A 7879-nucleotide genomic window follows, 5' to 3' on the forward strand; every position below is an offset into this window, starting at 1 on the left:
ATTCTAATTTAACTATAAAATAAGTCTGTTTTGGTTATTTTTCTATTTCAGATAACATTATTTACATGTCCGATGTTTAAAAAAAACGAAGTTGCTATTTTGCTGCGATTGTTGCTTTTTCCAATAGTTTCTTATCAGCGTCATAATGACTCCAATCCGTGTCTGTAAAATATGTTTGTAGTATGAGGGTTAATATATTGAACAAAAATATAAACACAACATGTAAAGTGTCGGTACCATGTTTCATGAGCTGAAATAAAAGATCTCAAATGTTCCATCTGTACAAATTTTTTTTTTTCTGAGGGTAATTTCTGTCTCTAAAGCTCTTGTTGGGAAAAACTCATTCTGATTGTCTGGGCCTGGCTGCCAGGTGGGTGGCTGCCAGGTGGGTGGCTGCCAGGTGGGTGGACACATGGCCTAATGAATTTATTTCAATTGACTCATTTCCTTAACTGTAACTCAGCAAAACCTTTTAAATTGGTGCAGTTATGTGTCAGGTGTTTTTAGTGTTTATTTTTAGGAATATCATTATTCTTTATTCTCTCCCTTTTCATTCAGGGGAACCTGTGTTTAATTAAGGCTATGTCCTGTTAAACACGCAATTATACATTTCATGTAAAATAAACCCTGTGGAATTACGCATCTGGCAAAACAAGCTCCGGTCCAAAGTCAACAGACAGGTGCTGCTGTACAGACATGTTTCTGAGGAATATACTGTAGTTAGCGTGCGGTTTCACACGGACACTGCCTGGCATCTCATGTTACAGCCACAAATAGCACAGTCTCGCTGTTGCGACCGTTTCAAAGTTCCACCTTGGTTAGGGGTTTGACAAGATTAGAAGTAAATGAGGGAAAAAACGATCAGAATTTTTATTGTGTGAAATATTTGCCAACATTACTTGTCGTAAAATAAGAATAGGAAAAAATTGTTTTACAAATATATATATATAGTCATGCCCATTCATCCTCTGAATGGCACACAATCCATGTCTCAAGGCTTAAAATTCCTTTAACTGTCTCCTCTTCATCTACACTGATTGAACAAGTGACATCAAAAAGGGACCATAGCTTTCACCTGAATTCACCTGGTCAGTACTTTGTTTTGTACACTCAGTGTATATAAAAACATTCACATTTTCACAATAAAACGTTTCTTTTACATTTTATTTGTATATACTGTAATTGTTCCTCCTCAAAACAGTAATGGCTCACAATTCTCAACACCCACAAAATGTACCTTTGCTGTCTACGTGGTAAACCTGTAGTTTCGTGACAGTTATTAAACTTTAAAAACTATTTATTTCAATGCTACTTCATGTTCAAAACAAATCCCAGAGATGAAGGCACAAAAATAATTCATTTTGGATAATAACTTCACTCCAGTGCATAATAAATTGTTAGCAAGCTTCAAAGGATAAAAACACATAATATTAAAAGACAATTCATATTCTGTAGTATTTCAAAAGTGCTACAATGCCCTTTGAACTGTGTGTCATAACTGAAACAGTACTCTATATACATGTATATTTGTTGTGTCAGGGCATTTCTCTATGCAATATTGTATGTACAGTAATGCTTTTCCAAGCGTCCAATGTCAACATTGACATGTTACATCTTTTGCCCAGAGTGCATCTTGTTTTCTGTAAATTAGCAGGAGTGTTGGCTTGTTGCATTCTGTTCACGAGGAGCTTGAGATGAGCCTCTTTAACTTCATGAACTCCTCAGTTGTCAGTGGTACTAGAGAGGAAGATGAGGGGTCCACTATCAAAGCCTTCCTAGAGTTTTCCACCATTCCCTGGGATGTGTCTGTACTACAGGCTAGGGATGTGGGGCCTACATCATCCTGTTCCAGAGACTGACTGCTGGGGTGGATCTTCAAGGGGATTGGCTGGGCTCTGTCCCGTAGATCATGGAGTTGCATGGGACTTGGGTGGTAGGGCCCCCTGGTGTTCTCCTGTTTCTCCCAGGGGTACAAGTCCCTGCTGGCCGGGTGACGTAGGGTGCTCCCTGATAGCTGAGCCTTGTAGCTGGAGATCTGGTATGGCGCCATGGGGTGGCGGTGACTGGAAGTAGGGCAGGTGATGGTGGGGCTAGGCAGGTTCCTGTACCTCTCCAGACTCCTCTCCCTCAGGTACCCAGAGCTCCTATCCTGGTCTCTGTGAGGGCTGTGGAAGACCTGGTCAGCATGGTTCGCCATGGTGAGGGAGATGTCGGTTCTGGTCTGTGTCCTTTCCCTTGGCTCTGGTGGTGTTGAACCCTGCAGGGATGGAGCCCCAGGCCGTGAACCAGCAGGCCCACACAGCAGGCCTCCTTTTATCCAGTCTTGGAGAAGCGCCAGCGGGATCTGGATCTCCATCCTTCCCCCTGTCTCTCTGGGGGGGTTGGGCAGAGCGCAGCTGAGATTGAGAGGCCCCTGACTGTGCTTGGGGCTTTCTCCCCTCTCCCCCCTGGGCCAATCTGGGTATTCTCTCTTCAGGGGTCTAGGGACGTGGACCATGGAGGGGGCGCTGACCTTGCGACTCTGCAGTGGACAGGAAATGGGGGACTCTGTCTTCATGCCTGGGGTGGAGGCTGGAGTCGGGCTGCGGGAGGAACCGCCAGAGGAGGAAGTGAGGTCGATGACATAGCCATCTCTGGTTGCCAAGGGGTAGAGGTAGGATCTCTCGGGGTGACTTCCCCTCCGGCATCTCACAGCCCTCGTCTTTAGCCATCTCCTTGGTGGGGTAAAGCGGCGAGGGCGTATTCAAAAACTTTGGGGATTTGTTGGAGGGAGGAGGGGCAAAGGACGAAGCAGGCTGACCGCCTGACTCTAGGCAAGATTTCTTGCAACTGAGGTTGAGTGGCTCATTCCAGTCTGAGGAGCACTTGTACCGGTTGGCCAGGAGGCGCAAGCGCTCCAGAGGCTGCTTGGCCCTTTCTGTCTGCTCTTGAGGGGAGGGGAGATATGGGGGTTGGGGTCTGAGGTGGCTGCTGGGGCTCAGAGGTGGGTGGACATAGGGGGGCAGAGCGGGGTGGCTAGGGTGGTGATAGTTTGGATGGTAGTGTGCAGGCATAGGGATGATCCTCACTCTGGAGTCTGTCAGGAAATGATGGGGGTTCTGAGAGGAGAAAATACCAATAATGAGTCAGTCAATTCATTTAAATGTGTGTGTGTGTGTGTGCGTGCATATGTGTCTTAGTGTGTATGGCTGTGTTTACAGAGGCAGCCCAATTCTTTTTTTTCACTAATTGGTCTTTTGATTAATCAAATCAGCTCTGAAAAAGATCTAATGTGATTGGTCAAAAGAACAATTAGTGGGCTGCCTCTGTAAACGCAGCCTTTGTGTCTGTCTTCATCTGTGTGCGGGCACTTGTCAGTGTGTGTGCGTACATGCTTATGGGTGTGTGTATGTTTGCTTGTTAGTGTACCTGTTGCTGGGAAGTCTGGAGAGCGCCATATGCCATGCTACGTTTGGCTGTCCTGGGGCACTCTTCCTCCTCACTGAGACTACTGTAATGTAAACGCTTCTGCTGGTGCCGTGGCAGGACCTCCATGTAGTTTTCTCCTCTTACATGACACTCATATGCCAGAAGCAGCCTACGACAACACAAAGGCCATTTTTTAAACTGCACCAATTAAAACATGCCACGCACACACATCACTGACTTGCACACGTATACTGTATTGAGGGTCTCTACCTGGTAGTATTCAAAATATCTGTGTCAAAGACATACGAGCACACAGCCATGTGCACAACCGCACACGTCTACGCACACACACACACGTGTACGCACACACACACACGTCTACGCACACACACACACGTCTACGCACACACACACACACGTGTACGCACACACACACACGTCTACGCACACATACACACGTCTACGCACACACACACGTGTACGCACACATACACACGTCTACGCACACACACACGTGTACGCACACATACATATAAGATGTTTGATACGTTTCCTTTGACATACTTCTCATAGTGTCTACGGGTGCAGGTGGCTGCACTGGTGCTTCTGGGGTTTCCTCCCAGGATGTTGTACACCTGCTTCCACTGCTGCTGGGTCGTGACCTGGTAGCAATTCAGCTTCATTTTAACATGGTGTCGTTGTGTACAGTGTAACAAAAACATACATGGAATATGGCCCCATTACAATAGTTCTACAACTGGTGAGAGGGTTGATGAGGAACGTTTCCTTTCAAGTACAACTTTCCAGGATGTTCGGTGAACATCTGGGGTTTGACTTGCAACATGAATTGCTCAGACCTATTTTAAATCGAAAAGCTGAAACCTAATACGCGTTGGAAATGATTGACATTGTTTTACCTGGAGGTAGCCGCCCATGCTTTTCACAGTCTTGTACATCATGAACAGATCGACTAGAAACACAGAACAAATATACAGAATGTCAGCTATACATTGCCTGAGAGATGTCAACACTTGCTGTGTGTGAGTGCATGCAGTGTGTGTGTGTGTGTGTGTGTGTGAGTGCATGCAGTGTGTGTGTGTGTGTGAGTGCATGCAGTGTGTGTGTGTGTGAGTGCATGCAGTGTGTGTGTGTTTGTGAGTGCATGCAGTGTGTGTGTGTGAGTGCATGCAGTGTGTGTGTGTGTGAGTGCATGCAGTGTGTGTGTGTGTGAGTGCATGCAGTGTGTGTGTGCGCCTATGTTTCTCTGCGTGCAGTACACTCACTTTGTTTGAAGCCCAGGTGTGGTATTCTCTCTATGGGTGTATCTCTCTTCTTCATGTACTGATAGAGGTCTTTGAGGAAGGTCTCTTCTCCCATCTCTTTCTCCTGTTCTGAGGGTCTCTCCTCTTGCGCCTGGGCCATGATGTCTGCCTGTGAACACACACACACACGACGCAACCACACCATTACCACAACGTTTACACAATATCCCGACGAAGACAACAGCATCATGTTGTTCATGCATCAATGACGTTCTTAGTTAACATTTGTCATAATAGCCAAACAGTATTTTACAATCATTTATCACCACATACACAGGTGGGTCCCCAAGCGAGATTTTGAAAGCACGTTTTCTGCAGTTCCACACATTTTGCCATGGGGTTTACGAGTTTAGATAACTGGCTCGACTAACTCATCAATCTAAAAATTGTTAGCTGACATGGCTATTCAAGGGGTAGTTAGTGACTAACAAAACAAGAGACGAACTGCTGACGGACAACCAAATTCTAATATTTTAACTCGCAACAGTAAGTTGAAACCCTGACTGAGTTCCTTTGGGTCAGGGAGCGACCGCTCATGTCGCTTATGCCCGGATACAGCTGTGCACATTCGGTACACAACATATTTACAATTCACATGAAACATATTTGACCGTGGCTTGGCTGCAAATCAAACAATGAGTTTGACTGATGAACGGACAAATAAAACGACATGTTTGACTACTGTATGCATTTCAACAGGTCTTTAAAGGGCCCACAGTCTCTTGATTGACTGCCAATCCGTGTTCCCAAATATAACTCATTGATGATGATGACTAAGGTTGTTTGACTGATCACGGTTAAATCCGTTGTTTGACTGATCACTCAACCATGTTTGTCCCTGGCACAGTGGTACCAGTGTCAACACCCAGGCTGTCACAATTAGCAAACATTGCCACTGAGCTGACTGTGGTCACGGCATAGATCAGAGGCTTGATCAATGCAGTCACTGTTTCCTATACTTTTAGGACGGCGGCAGGGTAGCCTAGTGGTTAGAGCGTTGGACTAGTAACCGGAAGGTTGCAAGTTCAAATCCCCGAGCTGACAAGGTACAAATCTGCCGTTCTGCCCCTGAACAGGCAGTTAACCCACTGTTCCTAGGCCGTCATTGAAAATAAGAATTTGTTCTTAACTGACTTGCCTAGTAAAATAAAGGTAAAATAAAAAAATTAACTGTTTTCTATTGGAGAAAACAGACTATTAGAAATTGGAGAAGAGTCAGAGACGGAATATGGCACAGTCTCACACTTGGTCCTCTGAGACGTGTACATATCTTTGGGCTACTTTATTGCTCAACATGTCATTGAGATCCACTATATAGTATAGAATATATATTTTAAATATGTGTCTCATGTTTCTATCATGTTTTTTATTATTTCAGGCGTTGATGAATCTACTATAAATCTCTGAGAGATCTGTCTTGTATATTTGTATATGGTCCTTCATTGGCTACTTCCTATGTGAATTAAAAGTCAAAATATTGTGCTTGTCTTATTATTTCATTACAGTTTGTTATTATCTATGCATAGTCAGTTTAATAACTCAACCTACATGTACATATTACCTCAATTACCTCGACTAACCGGTGCCCCCGCACATTGACTCTGTACCGGTACCCCCTGTATATAGCCTCCACATTGACTCTGTACCGGTACCCCCTGTAGCATTTCACTGTAAGGTTGTATTCGGCGTATGTGACCACAAACAGCAATTTGTTTCTGAGACACCAGACAGTTTGAGAGCAATCTAGAGCGACACCATCACTCCATGTGTGTTGACATACCAATGGCTGGTTGCGCTATGGATTGCGAATCGAATTAAATAATATAAATATATTACATATTACATAATGACATATTACAGAACTAAAAGAGGGGAAATAGTTTCTTCCACTTTTTTCCAAATTAAATTCCATATCCCCTTTTTGTATTGAATAATTGTATGACATTTAATGGAAATATGACCCTAAGTCACACAAGAATATGGAGATACCGTTAGTACCAAGAGTATTATCAGTAGCTCCAACATTTGACCACATCAGTGCCTCCTCTCAGCTATGAAGACTTAGGAATTGGGAAGAAATTAGAGTATTATTAGTGTTATTAGAGTAACGCTCGAGTATTTAGCGTTGGTGCTCACCTGTGATTTCAGAGACAGAATAGAGGTGTCTAGGTCTCAGTCTCAGGCCTCCACACCAGGCTGCAGCGCATCCACAGGCTCTAGAAGATCAGTGTTTTATATCTGCAGATTGGTAGCTTCAATACAGTCTCCACTCCTGTTTTCCACAGTATTGTCACCTCTCCCTGTCACACACACATACTAACACACACCTGTCCTGTGCCTTCAGAATGACACCAAGGTCCCAACGCTCTTGGGGAGGTGAATTCCCAGACTTCTTCCTGCTATGTGTTGGAAGTCAGACCAGTCCAACCTGTTCATGGTAAAATGTCAAAGGCATCAGAATAGTCCACAGAATTAGGTAGGACATTTAAAAAAAAACAATTGCTGAGAGAAAGGTCTTTTGTTCACCATTGGTGGTGATGACAGCAATTCAGTCATGCATAATTATTCATTATTATTTGTTTTATTCGTTAATGCCTTTTTCCTGTGTTGATGATGCTTACGTTAGTAGATGGTGAGATGTAAACAGATTTTAGGCAAGTATGTGGCCCTTTGCCCAGTAGAAATCAGAACTAGCATCAAATCAAATCAACGTTTATTTGTCACGTGCGCCGAATACAACAGGTGTAGACCTTACAGTGAAATGCTTACTTACAAGCCCTAACCAACAGTGCAATTTTTAAGTAAAAAAATAGGCATTAGGTGAACAATAGATAAGTAAGGAAATAAAATACAGTAAAAAGACAGTGAATAACTCTGAGAAGTAGTTGGTGAACCAGGCGAGGCAGTAATTTGAGAATCCGAGGCTATTGAGTCTGCTGATAAGAATGCGATGATTGACAAAATGAAAAGCCTTGGCCAGGTTGAAGACGGCTGCACAGTACTGTCTTTTATTGATGGTTGTTATGATATCGTTTAGGACCTTGAGCGTTGCTGAGGTGCACCCATGACCAGCTTTGAATCCAGATTGCATAGTAGAGAAGGTACGGTGGGATTCGAAATGGCTGTTAATCTCTTTGTTAAAACTTCTT

At 43.9% G+C, this 7879-nt stretch overlaps 1 pseudogene; it reads right to left on the reverse strand.

Moving 5' to 3' along the window:
* Positions 1–846: 846 nt before the first annotated feature.
* Positions 847–7123, reverse strand: LOC115147150 (uncharacterized; annotated as a pseudogene).
* Between the last annotated feature and the right edge of the window lie 756 nt (positions 7124–7879).

The sequence above is a fragment of the Oncorhynchus nerka genome, linkage group LG19 (assembly GCF_034236695.1).
Source record: "Oncorhynchus nerka isolate Pitt River linkage group LG19, Oner_Uvic_2.0, whole genome shotgun sequence".
Classification (NCBI taxonomy): domain Eukaryota; kingdom Metazoa; phylum Chordata; class Actinopteri; order Salmoniformes; family Salmonidae; genus Oncorhynchus; species Oncorhynchus nerka.